We start from the raw sequence: 18,846 nt of genomic DNA, 5'->3' as shown, positions 1-18,846 counted from the left end.
GTAATTTATGCTCCTATTACGCCTGATGGTGCTATTTCAATATTGGGCCTCTGTATGTAGCCAGGTTGTGCAAAAGTCTAACACATGTGGTATTGTAATACTCAGGAGGAGTAGCAGAATGTATTTTGGGGCATCATTTGTGATATACACATGCCATGTGAGAGAAATAACCTATTACAATGAAAATATTGTGAAAAAAAAAATCTTAATTTTGCAAAGAATTGTGGGAAAAAAATGACAACATTAAACACCTCACCATGCATCTTACTAAATACCTTGGAATGTCTACTTTCAAAAAAGGGGTCATTTGGGGGGTATTTGTACTTTCCTGGCTTGTTCGGGTCACAAGAAATGAGATAGGCCACTGGTACATGTGGTGTGCTAAATTTTTTGTGATTCGCACCACAGCTTGTAGACTCTATAACTTTCACATAGACCAAATAATATCCACTAATTTGGGTCATTTTTACCAAAGATATGAAGCAGTATAAATTGTGCCCAAAATTTAGGAAGAAAAATGTATAATTTGCAAAATTTTATCACATAAACTAAGACATTTTCTTTTTTCATTTATAGCGCAAAAAATAAAAAACCCAGAGGTGATCAAATACCACCAAAAGAAAGCTCTATCTGTATGAAAAAAGGACACAAAACTTAATTTGGGTACAGTATTACATGACTGAGTATTTGTCATTCAAAGTGTGAGAGCACCGAAAGCTGAAAATTGGTCTGGGCAGGAGGGGAGTTTAAGTGCTCAGTAGGCAAGTGGTTAAATGATTTAAAGCGGAGGGCCGGTTATAAAAAAAAAAAAAAAAAAGTCAGCAGCTGCAAACACTGCAGCTGCTGACTTAATAAACACACTCACCTGTCCAGGGCGCCCGCGATGTCGGCCGCCCGAGGCCGACCCGTCCCTCCGCTCTCGGGTCCCGGCGCCGCCATCCCTTGTAAGGGAAACAGGCAGCGGAGCCTTATGGCTTCACTGCCCGTTTCCTACTGCGCATGCGCGAGTCCCGCAGCTACTGCGCATGCGCGAGTCCCGCAGCGCTTTCTGAATGGGACGCGCTGTGTTCTGGAACACACAGTTCCCAGAACACAGCGTGACTCATTACCCAGAAGACGCCGCGACGAAGAGAGAAGACAGAAGATCTCCGCGGAGGAGGAAGAGGAAGATTAGGAGAAAGTGCCTAGCAACAGGCATTTCTGGTAAGTAAAAAAAAATAATTTTTTTCATTTTTTTTTTTTTAGATTTTTTGTAATTTTTAACATTTTTTTGTTTTTCAGGGTGGCCCTCCCCTTTAACTGTACTTTTGTCTCAGTCTGATTCATGGTTTCTGACACTGCACTTCCAAGTGCACTTGTAGTGTACAGTGGGTTTGCCTTTTTCATAGTGTCAGGAACCTCATGCTGGTTGTGCGCAGAGATATGTGCATAGGTGTTTAACGGGACATGCAAGGATGAGAACAGGCATGCACATATGCATGCACGTGACACAGTGCATATGTAGATGCACAGGCATGCCTACAGATCATGGCGCCCAGATGCCTGTTAATCTGAGGCTTGCTAGTATCATTGCTGGATGGTTTTCATCTCTTATCCCTCTGACCTATGTTCTGGAAAACCTTTTGATCATGTAACTGATCATGTTACATTTTACGCTCGATTTCCCTTGACTGCTCATGTTTGCTGCTCATCTGTGTTATTGACTGTTGACCAATATTCTGCATTCTTATTTTGTACTTTGCTGCCAGCACATTGCTGACCCTTCCCTGTCTTGAAACCTGATCATGATTCTGTACCCATCTGCCTGACTGTTACCAAATGTGGCTTTTGACCCGACTCCACTCTTCTGTTCATTGGATCCCAGTGCTTTCAAACTCAAGTTCGCTGATCCAACTTCTTAGCACTGCGCCCTTCCGCTGCCCTAGCAGTCACTGTCTCCACTATATGAGGTGCTTGGAATGTAACTGTGTAAGAGGCCACCCTCCTTATCTAACGTCCCATGGACAGGTGCGTGACACCTGGATCGGTTGGATCACTATAAATAGCTTTTGCTTGCTTTTTAATTGTCTGACATATGCTGTATCCAAATTTGGTAGATTTGTATCAATAATCAGCTGTGCTGTTTTCACCACATTAAACAGGTACTTCTTATCCTACATTCTGCAGCTGGCATACTACACTATAGTGCAGTGGAGAAGAATACTCTGTGGTGCGTTGATAAAAATTGACTGGAAGTTTAAGGACAATCCGGCATTTTGAACCTCCTAAGTAGCAGTGAACTCTCTGAAGATCTGAATATTTACCTCTTTGGTGAGATTCAAATGTCATGTATAATAATGGTTTTACTTTCATTAATACATGACAGCTTCCCAGAGTATGACGTCACACGGGAGACTCCTCCCCCTTATATATAACAACTGTCATCCACTGGACTTGTCATTCTGTAGGTGACAATCCAACATGCAGGATGTGTTACAGCGATGGCTTCTTTTCTTCATTTGGTGGGTCGGTGGTTGTTCATGATTGACATGTATTTGCATTGCTGGGTGTCATGATTGACGATTTATTGTTCTTGCTATTACACATGACAACTTTCTGCTATCAATGGTTGTTAAGGACATTGGTGGGTGCAGGCATTGCCAAGTCATTAACAACCAGTGACATCACTGGCCCTATTCACTTATATGGCTGGGAATTTGCAGACCTTCAAAAACCACTAGGTCAGGGTGGAGTACAAGAGGCCCTTGTCGTCCTCAACATGTTTACATATTACATGTTACATAGTTACATAGTTAGGTTGAAAAAAGACACAAGTCCATCCAGTTCAACCTTAAAAACAAATAAATAAAATAAAAAATATCGTACAATCCAATATACCCAATTTTATGCCCACAACTGATCCAGAGGAAGGCAAAAAAAAAAAAAACAGCAGAGTATGCTCTAATTTGCTACAGCAGGGGAAAAAAATTCCTTCCTGATCCCCCAAGAGGCAATCGGATTTTCCCTGGATCAACTTTACCTATAAATGTTAGTACCCAGTTATATTATGTATATTCAGGAAAGTATCCAGGCCTTTCTTAAAGCAATCTACTGAGCTGGCCAGAACCACCTCTGGTAGGAGTCCTTTCCGTATTTGAAGATGAAATCTCTTTTCCACTAGATGTAAAGAGTGCCCCCGTGTCTTCTGGGTTGACCGTACAGAGAATAACTCAACACCAAGTTCACTATATGGACCCCTTATATATTTGAACATGTTGATCATATCCACCCTTATTCTCCTCTTCTCAAGAGTGAATACATTCAGTTCCTCTAATCTTTCCTCCTAGCTGAGCTCCTCCATGCCTCTTATCAGTTTGGTTGCCCTTCTCTGCACTTTCTCCAGTTCCCTGATATCCTTTTTGAGAACTGGTGCCAAAAACTGAACTGCATATTCCAGATGAGGTCTTACTAATGATTTACAGGGGTAAAATTATATCTCTCTCTCTGGAGTCCAGAAAGGACTTTGCTCGCTTTGGAAACAGCAGCTTGGCATTGCATGTTATTATTGAGCTTATGCTCTACCAAAACCCCCAGATCCTTCTCCACTATGGATTCCCCCAGTTGTACTCCCCCTAGCATGTATGATGCATGCCCCCAAGTGCATAACTTTACATTTATCAACATTAACCACTTGACCAGGCCTCTTTTTCAGATTTGGTGTTTACATGTTTAAAACAGTTTTTTTTTTTGCTAGAAAATTACTTAGAACCCCCAAACATTTTATATTGTTTTTTTTCTAACACCCTAGAGAATAAAATGGTGGTCATTGCAATACTTTTTTTCACACCGTATTTGCGCAGTGGTCTTCCAAGCGCACTTTTTTTGGAAAGAAATCACTTTTTTGAATAAAAACATAAGACAACAGTAAAATTAGCCCAATTTTTTTTATATTGTGAAAGATAATGTTACGCCGAGTAAATTTATACCCAACATGTCACGCTTCAAACTTGCGCCTGCTCGTGGAATGGCGTCAAACTTTTAGCCTCAAAAATCTCCATAAGCGACATTTAAAAAATTCTAAAGGTTGCATTTTTTGCGTTACAGAGGAGGGCTAGAATTATTGCTCTCACTCTACCAATCGCGGCGATACCTCACATGTGTGGTTTGACCGCCGTTTTCATATGCGGGCGCTACTCACATATGCTCTCACCTCTGCACATGAGCTCGTCGTAATGGGGTGTTTTTAAAAACCTTATTTTTTTCTTATTTATTTTAATTGATTTTATTTATTTTTACACTGTTTAAAAAAATAAAAAAATGTATCACTTTTATTCCTATTACAAGGAATGTAAACATCCCTTGTAATAGAAAAAAGCATGACAGGTCCTCTTAAATATGAGATCTGGGGTCAAAAAGTCCTCAGATCTCATATGTGGACATAAATGCAGTAAAAAAAAAAAAAGTCATTTGAAAAAATGACATTTAAAAAATATACCTTTAAGAGGTATGGGCGGAAGTGAAGTTTTGACGTTGCTTCCGCCCTCCTATGGTATAGAGACGGGTGGGGGGCCATCTTAGCCTCACTCGTCTCTATACCCAGCTAGGAAGAGGACCTGATCGCCACCGCTGCTACCGACAGCTCTGGTAAGGGGCAGAGGGCGCGGGAGGGCGGCGGGAGGGGGGGGTGGCAACTCTCCCGCCGCCGATAGCGGTGATCTTGCGCCGAACGCGCCGTGGAGACCATCATTATCGTACAGACGACCTGTACGGTACACCTGAAGAGATTCTCGGTTGTGGCAGCAGCTGCTGCCATTACCGAGATATCCCTCTTCAAAAATAGGACTTACATCGGCGTGCGCTGGTCGTTAAGTGGTTAAACCTCATCTGCCACATAGTCGCCCAATTAGACAGTTTATTGAGGTCAGCTTGTAAATTGGAGACATCCTGTAAGGACGTGATTCCACTGCATATCTTGGTGTCATCTGCAAAGACAGAAATGTTACTTTTGATCCCAGACCCAATATCCTTTATAAAGATGTTAAAAAGTAAGGGTCCCAGCACTGAACCTTGGGGTACACCACTGATAACCTTAGACCATTCAGAGTAAGAATCATTAATCACTACTCTCTGAATTCTGTCTTTTAGCCAATTTTCTATCTATTTACAAACTGATATTTCCAAACCTGTAGACTTTACCTTACACATGAGCCGTGTGTGCGGAACTGTATCAAACGCTTTTGCAAATCCAAGTTTACCATGTCCACCACCACCCCTCTGTCCAAGGTTTTACTTACCTCTTCATAAAAAGAAATCAGATTTGTCTGACAACTTCTGTCTTTCATGAATCCATGCTGTCTGTTGCTTAAAGTGTGTTTTTCCAGCAAGAACTCATCGATGCAGTCTATTATTAAACGCTCAAGTATCTTCATGGCTATAGAAGTTAAACTAACAGGTCTATAGTTACTCGGTAAAGACTTTGTTCTCTTTTTAAATATAGGCACCACGCTTGCCCTGCTTTAATTCAAGTAGGTCTATTCCCCTCATTAAAGAGTCCCTAAAAATTAGATACAATGGCTCTGAAATTGCAGAGCTCAATTATTTTAGGATCCGTGGGTGCATGCCATCAGGGCCAGGTGCTTTATCCACCTTTATTCTTTCTAAATATTTCTGGACCATATCACTTTTGAGCCATTGTGGATCATTTGGGGCTTTGGGGCTGTGTCACTATTACCCCCATTATGGACATGCGCTCTACCATGCTCTTTTGTATACACAGAGCTGAAGAAAGTATTTAATAAATTAGCCTTCTCGTTGTCCCCAGTCACCCACTCTAGATTATTTTGTAAAGGGCCTACATGCTCAGACTTGACCTTTTTACTATTAATATATTTGAAGAATTTTTGGGGGTTTGTCCTACTATCTTTTGCAATCTGTTGTTCGCTTTGAATTTTTGCATCCTTGATTTCCTTTTTACATATTCTGTTAAATTCTTTGTAAAATTTAAATGACACTAGTGTTCCTTTATTTTTATATTTTTTAAAAGCTCTTCTCTTATAGTTTAAACTTATTGCCCATGGGAATATACTTTGCAGTGAGGTCCCAAACAGTCTTTTTGAAGAAGTCCCATTTCTGTTCTGTGCCCATTGAAGTGAATATTCCCTCCCAGTCTTAGTCCTGGAGAACAGCCCTCATCCTTGAAAAATTTGCTCTCTTGAAGTTAAGTGTAAATGTTATGATCACTGCTACCCAGGTGTTCCTTTATCTAGACATTAGTAATAAGCTCTGGATGGTTTGAGATTACCAGATCATACAGAGCTTCATTCCTAGTTGGAGCCTCAATAAACTGTCCCAGCAGTACCATTACTCCAGTCAATTTCTGGGTAGTTAAAATCCCCCATTATTATCACTGTCCCAGCCCTTGCAGCCCTTTACATCCATGCAAGGAGCTGAGTCTCCACCTCCTCATTAACATTGGGTGGTCTATAACAAACTCCAATGATTAACTTTGAACTACACCCATCTAAGTGCAGTTCCACCCATAATGCTTCAGACTCATCACACTCTCCATCAACCAGGTCCTCTTTCACACTTGCTTTGAGATCACTTCTGACATAGAGACAGACCCTGCCACCTTTCCTTTTTTCCCTTTCTCTCCGAAAGAGTGCATAGCCAGGAATATTAATAGCCCAGTCATGTGAGAATTGAAGCCAAGTTTCAGCAATACCGATTACATCATAGCTCTCCTCATGCACCACAGCTTCCAACTCACCTATTTTGCTTGGCAGGCTTCTGGTATTGATGTACAAACACTTAAATGCATTATTACATTTTGCTCTGGTGTTTATCATATTATTTTTAGTAGTACAAATGCACAATTGTTTTCAATGGCTGTTTGCAACATGGGAAATTTCTTGTCACCTGCCATATCCCACCCCCCATCTATCCCCATTCCACCCTCCATTAATGTCTGACCTCTAACTGACCTGTCTGCCCGATGTAATTCTGGTTCACCCTCCCCCCTCAATCCTAGTTTAAATACTCCTCCAGCTTTCCCATAAACCTCTCCCCCAGCACAGCAGACCCCCTTCCATTCAAGTGAAAACCATCTTTAGCATATAGGTTGCACCCCAATGAAAAGTCAGCCCAGTGCTCTAGAAACAAGTGACAAGGAGCTTTGCCACAGGGAGGGCTTGCACTTGTTCCTGCCCCCCTTCCTCATCACACAGTCTTCATGGTCAGATAAAGGATCAGGTATAGATTTTTTAGAGGTACCCCCATGTTTTTTTTTTTTCGTTTGCATAAGATCGTCCCTAAAATCTGTATCAAACCCAAAGACTGAAGGGGTCTGGTATGCTTTTTGGGGGGTAGTCTGCAAATTTTTTTTTAAATTCTTGCTATAGCACAGTGATGGAGAACCTTGTCACCCCAGATGTTTTAGAACATTTCCCATGATGCTCATGCACTCTGTAGTGTAGTTGCAAATTGTAATCAAAAAAGCTGTCAATGACATGTCATTTGCCAGCAATTTTAAACACTTTTTTTTCCTTTGTAAATATCAGTGCTGTGCAGTACTTTCTGTACATCACAGGGATGTGCCCCTTTACAGGCAAGGTTAGGGCCCTTCCCCCCAGTATGGTATTTAAAGGAATTGGGCATTGTTAATGTTTCAAGTTAAGCATTTAAAAACTCCCTGCTTCTGGTCAAATGGAATTTAACCAGTTCCCGACCAGCGCACGCCGATGTACGGCGGCAGAATGGCACGGGCAGGCAAATTGGCGTACCTGTACATCCCTTTAAATTTGCTGCCCTGCCACCGGGAGCACGCCGCCGGCAGCACGCTCCCGTGCTGGTCGGGACCCCCGTGAGTCCGGTCGCAGGTCCCGCGGACTCGATCTTCGATCGTCTCACTGGGCGGCCGAATGAAGAAATGCCATTGTAAACAGCATTTCTCCATTCTGCCTAGCAACTAGTGACACTGATCTCTGCTCCATGTGATTGGAGCAGAGATCAGTGTTCACTAAATGAAAGCCCAGCACCCAACAGTTAGTAACACACCTCTTGGAACACTTAACCCCTACACTGCCACCCACTGGTTAACCCCTTCACTGCCAGTGTCATTTACACAGGAATCACTGCATTTACATAGCAGTGATTGTGGTATAAATGACAATGGTCCCAAAAATGTGTCAAAAATGTCCAATGTGTCCGCCATAATGTCGCGGTCAAAATAAAAATTGCTGATCGCCGCCATTACTAGCAAAAAAAAAAAACATTAATAAAAGTGCCATAAAACTATCCCCTATTTTGTAAACGCTATAACTTTTGCGCAAACCAATCGATAATCGCTTATTGCGATTTTTTTTACCAAAAATATGTAGAAGAATACGTATTGGCCTAAACTGAGGAAATTTTTTTTTATATAATTTTGGGGAATATTTATTATAACAAAAAGTAAAAAATAATGCGCTTTTTTCAAAATTGTTGCTCTATTTTTGTAAATAGTGCAAAAAATAAAAACCGCAGAGGTGATCAAATACCACCAAAAGAAAGCTCTATTTGTGGGAAAAAAAAGAACGCCAATTTTGTTTGGGAGTCACGTCGCATGACCGTGCAATTGTCAGTTAAAACGACGCAGTGCCGAATCGCAAAAAGTGGTCTGGTCTTTGACCAGCAAAATGGTCCGGTCTGTAAGTGGTTAAAAAAGAAAAATAACTTGCATTTGTTTATGTTCCCCAGGGCAATGCCAACACCCTATGCTATTTTTTTATACCCCCTTGTCCAGAAAGTGGACAATAATAATTTGTCGGATTTAGCATGCATTGATTTTAATGGTGTTTGAGCTAGCATCTGAACTTCTTTGAAAGTTTGCTGAACCCTGCTTGAACTGAACCCTAGGCAGTTCGGCTCATCACTGCTCTTAAGGAAAAACAATCTCTGTTGCATAATTTTCACTAGAAAACAAGTATTTTGAGATTGTGATGACTTCCTTGCAATATGCACACCAAAAATGTGATATTGTCTACCCTTTCCACCCTCTCACTGACTACATACTGAGGAATGATTAATCTTTTTAATCTCTCTATAATACACAATAATTTCCTTAGTTTTTTCAATATTGAGTATTAAATCATTTTCTATGAACCACTCAACCAAATGCTGATGTTGTTCTGCCTATAAGCTGTCTCATCATTATCTCATATGAGTTCAAGTGGTGTCATCATCAAAATACATGTACTGCGTTTTATTTTTGACACTGGTGTCATCATCAAAATGCATGTACTGCGTTTTCATTTTGACACTTTTTTTTAGGTGATTGGGTAGGGTTACATTGTACCCAATATGCATTCACATAGGGTGGGGGGCCAGGATCTGTTAGGAAGAAGCCCTTGTCCTCATCAATAGGGATGAGCCGAACACCCCCCCAGTTTGGTTCGCATCAGAACATGTGAACAGGCAATAAATTTGTTCGAACATCTGAACACCGTTAAAGTCTATGGGACTCGAACACGAAAAATCTAAACTGCTAATTTTAAAGGCTTATATTTTGAGGGCATGTGGCCTGGTATGGTTCAGGAGGGGGGGTGCTCTTTTCCTGTGGCCTGCCATGTTGTGTGCTCGGATAAAGGGTCTGGTATGGATTTTTGGGGGGGACTCCATGCCATTTTTTTTTTATTTGACACGGGGTTCCCCTTAATATCCATACCAGACCTGAAGGGCCTGGTAATTGAATTTGGGGGGACCCCCAAGCATTTTTTTTTATTACCAATGACTTTCAATGACTGTTCTCTGTATTACCGTGAGCTGACAATTCATTCAGTGCTTTTAAATGACTTTTTTTCCTTCAGAAATTACACTTTGTGCAGGGACAGCATGGGAAACATGCGCCCCTTTACAGGCATACTATACACACTTAAAGGAAATTTTAAAGGAATATTACACTTTTATTGTTTCACTTTAAGCATTATTAAAATCACTGCTCGTGAAAAAACTGCAGTTTTAAAACTTTTTGTTGCATTGATACATGTCTCCTAGGGCAGGACCCAGGTCCCCAAACACTTTTTATGATAATAACTTGCATATAAGCCTTTAAAATTAGCACTTTAGATTTCTCTCATAGACATTTACAGGGTGTTTCATGGCTTTTCGAATTTGCCGCGAATACCCCAAATTGTTTGCTGTTCGGCGAACAGGCAAACAGGCAATGTTTGAGTTGAACAGGAGTTCAACTCAAACTCAAAGCTCATCCCTACACATCAACATGGGGACAAGGTGCTTTGGGGTGGGGGGTGCAGAGTCTCCCTGCCCCAAAGCACCCACTCCCCATGTTGAGGGCATGCGTCCTGGTACGGTTCAGGAGGGGGGCTCTCGCTCGTCCCCACCCCCTTTCCTGACCTGCACACTCAGATAAGGTTGTGGTAGGTATGGATTTTGGGGGGATCCCCACACTGAAAAAAAATAAAAAAATCCATACCAGACCAAAGGGCCTGGTATGCTCTTGGAGGGGGAACCCATGCTGTTTTTTTTAACATTTTGCGTGGAGTTCGGCGAACAGGCAAACAGGCAATGTTTGAGTCAAACAGGAGTTCAACTCAAACTCAAAGCTCATCCCTACACATCAACATGGGAACAAGGTGCTTTGGGGTGGGGGGGTGCAGAGTCTCCCTGCCCCAAAGCACCCACTCCCCATGTTGAGGGCATGCGGCCTGGTACGGTTCAGGAGGGGGGCTCTCGCTCGTCCCCACCCCCTTTCCTGACCTGCACACTCGGATAAGGTTCTGGTAGGTATGGATTTTGGGGGGATCCCCACACTGAAAAAAAATAAAAAAATCCATACCAGACCAAAGGGCCTGGTATGCTCTTGGAGGGGGAACCCATGCTGTTTTTTTTAACATTTTGCGTGGAGTTCCCCCTAAAGATTCATACCAGACACAGTGCCTGGTATTGTCGGGATTAAAGTTGGATCCCTGTTCATTGAAGTTGGATGCATGTTGGACTTCAAGTCACAGGGCAAAGTCAGATCCAAAGTGGTACGACTGTTGTGTCGTACCAGTGTGCAAACCCAATCAGGTGTAGCTAATCACCTTCTCAATGGCACACAAATCCATTTGACTTTCAACTGTGATCAGCTGTTGTAATTTTGATTAGCTCAGCATGAAAAGAGCTTTCCGGAAGCATTTTAGTCCCTGTGGTGCAACTGAAGCAACCAATCAACTATGGGTGGCAAGGCACTGTAACCAGGATATCTGGGATAAAGTTGTGGACAGGCACAAGTGAGGAGTAGGATATAAAATATAAAAAAGATACAAAGGCTTTATCAATGCATAGAAGAACAGTGAAGTCTATTCTTAAGAAGTGGAAGGTATTTGGTACAACACAGACCCTTTCTGGATTAGGGCGTCGCTCCAAACTGGATGAATGAGCCAAGAGGAAACTGTTTAGAGAGGCTACCAAGAGGTTTACAGCAACTCTGAAGCAGTTGCAGGTATTTATGACAAAGAGTGGTCATTGTGTGCATGTGACAACAATATTACAAATTCTCCACAAATGCGGCTTGTATGGGATGGTCGCAAGAAAAAAGCCAATCTGAGCTTTGCCTAAACACACCTTGAAGATTCTGAGACCGCATGGAAAAAGATGTTATGGTCAGATGAGACAAAAATATAATTATTTGGCCTCAACACCAAATGATATGTCTGGCAGAAACCCAGTAGAGTTCACCATCCAAATAACACCATTCCTACAGTAAAGCATGGAGGTGGTAATATTCGGTTATGGGGGTGTTTCTCTGCAGCGGTGCACTTGTCAGGGTAGAAGGAAAATGGATGGGGCAAAATATCCTCATGCTGCCCTCTGCTAGAAAGTTGTCAGTGGGAGGAAGGTTTACCTTTCAGCATGACAATGACTCACAGTACATAGGAAAAATTATCACAGAATGGTTTAAGGAGAAAAAGGTGAATGTCCTCGTATAGCCTAGTTGGAGACCAAATGTAAACTCCATTGAGAATCTGTGGAATGACTTTAAGTGGATATGTAGTTGGCTAAAGGATAGATACCAGAGTGTGGTTGTAAATTTGGTTAATTCAAAACAGAGACCAGTGGGGTACCACAAGGCTCTGTACAAGGTTCTTTTCTATTTAAACTATATGTAAGTGATATAACTAAAGGTTTCTTGGGCAAGGTATGTCTTTTTGCTGATGACACAATGGTGTGTAATAGGGTTGATATTCCTGAAGGTGTCTGTAAAATGGAACATGATTTAGCATTAATGAAAGATTGGTCAAAGCAGTGGAGACTTCAGTTCAATATTTCTAAATGTAAAATAATTGCACCTAGGGAATAAGAATCCTCTGAGAGAGTACAACATTGGGGGTACAGTGTAAGATTTGGGGGGTACTTATGTCAAATGATTGCAAAATGAGCAAACAGTGTGACCAGGCAGTGAGAAAAGCAAAAAGAGTTTTAGGATACATCACTAAAGGGGTCACCAGCAGGAGGAAGGAGGACCTGATTCCCCTATATAGATCTTTAGTGAGACCTAATTTAGAATACTATGTCCCATTCTGGAGACCTCATTAACAGAAAGATATTGATAAGATAGAACGAGTCCAGAGACGGGTAACAAAAATGGTGCAAGGTCTGGGGATAAAACATATAGAAAGTGATTTCAGGAACTTAATATGTATAGTCTGGAGGAAAGAAAGGAAAGACATGATTTAAACCTTAAACACATCATGGGGGTGAATAAGGTTCAGGAAGGAATTCTTTTCAATATGAAACTAAAATCAGGAACATGGGTACATGACCTCAAACTAATTTATTCTTGTTCTAAGTTCAAAACAAAACTTAGAAAGTATTATTGTACTGAAAGGGTGGTTGATGATTGTAATAAACTACCAACAGAGATAGTGAGACAATCAAAAGACATGCTTGGGATAAATCTATAGTCAGACAATAAGGTTAATGAAAAATAAAAAAAAAACAGCCACAAAAAGCAAAAATAAAATAAATAAATAAAATGGGCAGACTCAAAGGACTAAACAGTCTTTTTCTGCTGTCGCTTTTCTATGTTTCGAGGACTACAGTCCACAAATTTACAAAATTACAATCAATTAGGAAGGGGTGGGTAGATTTATCCAAGGGCTACTCCAAAAAGGTATTTTAACCCTTAATCACCCAAAGATTGTGGGACTATTGTGGTACCCAATATCACAAAAATCATAAAAAGAGTTTATAGTTTATTGAAAAATATACAAGAATTCATAAATTACAACAAGAAGTATTGAAACAATTGTTACAAATACAATAATATTAAAATTCCTGGGTAATACTCCCCACAGATAAGTGGGGGTATGATTGATGTTGGTGTGGATGTGACCTCGACTAGTTTTGCGGCAACAATCAACAAATACACCAACATTACACTACATTAATAATCATAACAAAAATATTGGAGTATTTAGTTGTATCTATGCAACTCACCAACAAGGCCCAAGAAGGGTTACAAGCGGCATAACTGAGACACCCATGTTCCCCCTGGGCAGGTTAGAAAAATTCTATAAATGAAATAAATAAAGATATCATGCTTGCAACGAAAGAAGGGGGAAGGTAAATCTACCCACCCCATCTTCAGAATTCGGTGATGTACAACACTACGACGAGAGGAGAAAATTAACTTAAGAGCATGTGTCGAATTGTTTCTGAGCATGTGTAGGAATTTTGCTCATCGTAATTGGTACAGACGATCGGAACTTCCGATCTGAACTTTTTCTGACTGAAAAATTGAGAACCTGCTCTCAATCTTTTGCTGGCGGGAATTCCGCCAGCCCCCCCAAATACTTTCCTGATCTCAATCCAGGGATGTGCTCAAGAGCAGCACTGCTCTCGCTCTTTCTCCTCCTTCTGCTAACACACCTCACTGTGTAAGTGAATGGACACACAAAGCATGGCTTGGGATTAAGCCCACATGTGTGCCACCATAGGAAGCAGCTTTCTATGGTGGCATACAGAGAAGAGGAAGAGGTTTGAAGCTCTGGTAAGGGAGCCCAGAAGACAACTTGCAATCTGGGCTTGCCAACCCGCCATCCCAGAACAGGAGGTCACGGGCCACATCAAAGGGCTCCGCGGGCCACATGTGGCCCCCAGGCCACTGGTTGGGCACCCCTGCCTTAAAGTATATCTAAACCCTCACCTTGCAAAACAACTCATTCAGTTTAAAATAGAAATGAAAGTCAAAACTTTTGTGGGTGTGTGTGTATTTTTATATACTGTATATGCATATGACATTGTAGCCTTAAGAAGGGCATTTTGTACTTTGCCTAAAAGCTAGCTATTTGGAAGATAACATGTAACTCTTGTCTTTTTTGGTCTCTCAATAAATGTTCAGCAATTCCTGTTTGGATTTTTCTATATATGACCGGTGGGATGGTCTGATTGTTTTGCGCTTCATCTGAAACCATTGTGCTTTTCACCGCACCTCTCTTGAATATACAGTATCTCACAAAAGTGAGTACACCCCTCACATTTTTGTAAATATTGTATTAAATCTTTTCATGTGACAACACTGAAGAAATTACACTTTGCTACAATGTAAAGTAGTGAGTGTGTAGCTTGTATAACAGTGTAAAATTTCTGTCCCCTCAAAATAACTTAACATACAGCCATTAATGTCTAAACGGGTAGCAAAAAAAGTGAGTACACCCCTAAGTGAAAATGTCCAAATTGGGCCCAATTAGCCATTTTTCCTCCCGGTGTCATGTGACTTGTTAGTGTTACAAGGTCTCAGGTGTGAATGGGGATCAGGTGTGTTAAATTTGGTGTTATCACGCTCACTCTCTCATACTGGTCACTGGAAGTTCAACATGGCACCTAATGGCAAAGAACTCTCTGAGGATCTGAAAAAAAAACTATTGCTCTACATAAAGATGGCCTAGGCCAGTGATGGCAAACCTTGGCACCCCAGATGTTTTGGAACTACTACTATACTACTATTTCCCATGATATTCAACTATACTGCAGAGTGCAGGAGAATCATGGGAAATGTAGTTCCAAAACATCTGGGGTGCCAAGGTTCGCCATCACTGGCCTAGGCTGTAAGAAGATTGCCAAGACCCTGAAACTGAGCTAAAGCACAGTGGCCAAGACCATACAGCGGTTTAACAGGAGAGGTTCCACTCAGCATGAGCATCTGTGGGACATCCTCAAATGGAAGGCGGAAGAATGCAAGGTCTCTACCATCCACCAGCTCCATGATGTCATCACGGATGAGTGGAAGAGGACTCCAGTGACAACCTGTGAAGCTCTGGGGAATTCCATGCCCAAGAGGGTAAGGTAGTGCTGGAAAATAATGATGGCCACACAGAAATATTAACAGTTTGGGCCTAATCTGAACATTTTCACGTAGGGGTGTACTCACTTTTGTTGCCAAGTGGTTTAGACATTAATGGCTGTGTTGAGTTATTTTGAGAAGGCAGCAAATTTACACTGTTATACAAGCTGTACACTCACTACTTTACATTGTAGCAGCCTTTTAATCACACACACAGACCTCCCTGCTGGTTGTTGAATAGTGTCCGGAGAGGCTGAAAACAGACCACACCTGTCCTTTTATCTATTTACCCAGTAGACTGTTCTGTGACTTGGCATTGTGGATCAGTAGTTCCCAGACTGATTTAACAATGTGAGTCACTTCCTCATCAGACTACATTCCCCACAATGCATAGTTGTTTGCTTCTTAAAAGAAAGAACGATCATGGTAAAGTTTTAGCGGTCACTCGTGGCAGCCAAACTCGTGCTTAGTAAACAATATGTTGATGCATGATAACTTTTGTAGCAAATCCCTGAGCTACATACTCACACCACTTGAAATCTTTGGTCCCCAAAGACAGTAAAAGTTTGCGACCTGTTACATCCTTTTATATACAAGTGGAATAATAGGTTAATGCACACATGACAATAAACAAATTGCATTATCATGAAAAGAGTTCAAACTCATATTGTTCATACCATGACTCAGAACTGACAGAGGAGCCTCCCACCAATTGTCACAAGAAGGGAGACTGCTCTGTCCAGTTGCTACTGACACCAAAGGGTCCTGTAAAGATGTGCCAGGGGGAGAGATGGGGTTGTCCTCCACCACATCAGCGGTGGAAGGACCAGGCACTTCAGGAGTCCTTTTTGAAGTGAGACAAATCTCCTCTGAGCATTCACCCAAAATGTCACAGGTTAGACTCTTGGGTGGTTGAATAATTCTCTTCACTCTCCATTCTTTAGGTTCTGGTGTTAAAGGCAAACTAGTATCGTCTTTATCCACAACCCCTTCTTCCGCCTGCTCATCTATTTCAGCTTCCTGTATTTCGGTTTCTTGCATTTCAGCTTCAATAAAAGAAGAAAAGTCCTCAGAGTCTGTTTCTAACAAGGAAGATTGGGGGTATTCTAGATGTTCTGAAGATCTATCTTGAGGCACAACCTCGGGGGCCTCTGGTCAGAGAACTCCACTGTCTGTCACCGTGGGATGAGGAAAAAGGGTGGTAGCAATCTCTGATGTGTGAGATGGCCACAACCAGTCTATTCCCATGTCTTCATCTTCGCTGTACTCATCATCTACAGCAAGAGGCACAGACTCAGATCTAGTCACTGGTCGAGATCTCTGAGAGGTGGTGGATGTGGACGGTGAATCTTGCTGCGGTGGTACATAAACTGCCTCCGACAGAGGCAAAAGATGATTGTGATGCCAAGTCTTTAGTGGGCCTGTGTATCCTTCTGGCCAAATCTGGTACACTGGCAGTCCTGGGAGTTGTTTGCAGCGATAAGTCAACTTGTGTTTCCCAGGTACACCTAGATTCCTCAGCAGCACTCTATTGCCTGGTTGTAAGTCCTGAGGTCGAAATCTCTTTTGTTCCTCTATCCTTGGGCATCTGAAGCATCTTGACCCTTATCATAGGCATAGTCTTCAGGCTTCTCCGCAGTCGGTCCACATACCCTCTGTGGGAAGTTGCTAAGGTATGGTCTGGAGATGTGCCGAAAGCTATATCTACTGGTAGCTGGCCTCCCGCCCAAACATCAAGTGATAGGGAGAGTATCCTGTGTCATCATTTGCAGTGCTGTCGTAAGCATGCACACTAGCCACTATGTGCTTGCTCCGAGCATATTCAAATATATTCTGTTGAATCTCTCTGAGGATCTCCCTGAGAAATTCTCTACTAAGATTTTGGCCACCGTGGATGCCTGTTGATCCTTTGTGGGAAATACCTGGGCATAACGGGTGAAATGGTTGGTTATCACCAGGATATTCCTGTGCCCACTCAGATCAGACTCCAAACCCCAGGAAGTCAACCCTTCTTGCACACCAGCTCCAGTGGTCCCTGGTTCTGAAGGTGGCCCATTGGGGCGGCTCGATGAGACAAAGTCTTCCTTTGGATACATCTAAGGCAAGAGTGGAAGTAGCCCTCGACTGCAGCCCACATGCAGGTCCAATAGAATCGGTCTCTCACCAGCTGGAAAGTCCTCTCGGATCCTAGATGGCCATTATGGTCATGTAGAGCAATTAACACTGTCTCCCAATGCTTTTCTGGGAGGAATAACTGCCATTTTTCTTCGAGATCATCAGAGGGGCCAATTCGGTAGACCACCCCATGTTGCAGCTGCAACCGATCCCACTGCTTTTGTAGCAAGCGGGCTTCCTTTGGAAAGTTAGCTAGGAGTAGTTTGGGGCACTGGCTCCCCAAAGCCTTTAAAGCCAGGCTACAAAGGGGATCTCCCAACTGGTCTCTTCGCAGGTCCTTCTTGGAAAGCTTTGGCAGACCTTCATCGCTGACTTGAGTGATGTTGCAAAAGCTTCTGGGCACCCCAGTGGCTGACACTCCAACTTCCTCAGCCCTGGCTCCACCTCTAGCTTGCTGTTTCGCTCCTTGACAACGGGCTCTCACCCCCTCAGGGGTCAGGGGTCAGCTGAGTCCATTCTTTTGGGGAGTCTCGGGAACAGTGGGGTCTTGTGTGTAGAAACAAAATGAAACTCTGGATAGCCGCACTCCGGATTGTGTAAAAATTTAATTCCTTTATTTCTTCAAAATGCAAGTGCAAAACTCCATTGAACAAAACGTCACAGCAAAAAGGGAACAAAAAAGGATTTTTGAATAAAATAGCTAACGCGTTTCATGCTACAAACAGCGCTTACTCATAGCTAGCTTATGTTCTGAATGACAAACAAATATATACTGTTCATGTATAAGCACACCACAGTGAAATTAGAGGTAAAACCATGACAGCTGATAAAGCTATCATCATAGATTATTCACACATGCATTCCACACCCAGTTGTTGGTTGGTGAAAAATAACTGGGAAAGGAAGAAAGGGGAAAAGGGTGAACATATCTGTGTGTTGAAATGTGATTTGATGAAAAGTATAAATATATAAAAAATATATATATGTATATACATATAGAAGTGAAAATAACAAAGTGTGAAAATAAAAAGAAAAATGTAAATATGTATATAGACGTGTATAAATGTGTGTATATAAATATATTGGTGTAAATGTGATAAAATACTTGTAATAGTGCACTAGTGCAGAGTAACCTTTTAATGCATAGATAAAGAATATGAATAAATGTCATACAATTCAAAGTGAAACAGTATTGAATGTTTATATGTATGTAAATAAACTGAAATATTTAGAGAATAAACTGTGATATAAAAGTGACAGGGATAAACATGCACTAAACAAAGTCACATCGGATTGATGGCCATATTTATGTGAACTGTCGGTGAAAAAAGAAAAGGATAATAATAAAAGAGCCAATATGAAACCATACAATTGATGGACTTATTTCGATGACAAGTAGTATGCATGCATGGAAAATCCAAGATTCA

The sequence above is a fragment of the Lithobates pipiens genome, unplaced genomic scaffold (genome assembly GCF_037356315.1).
Source record: "Lithobates pipiens isolate NorthernLeopardFrog02 unplaced genomic scaffold, aLitPip1_a1.2 Scaffold_8, whole genome shotgun sequence".
NCBI lineage: Eukaryota > Metazoa > Chordata > Amphibia > Anura > Ranidae > Lithobates > Lithobates pipiens.
This window is presented reverse-complemented; position numbering follows the sequence as displayed.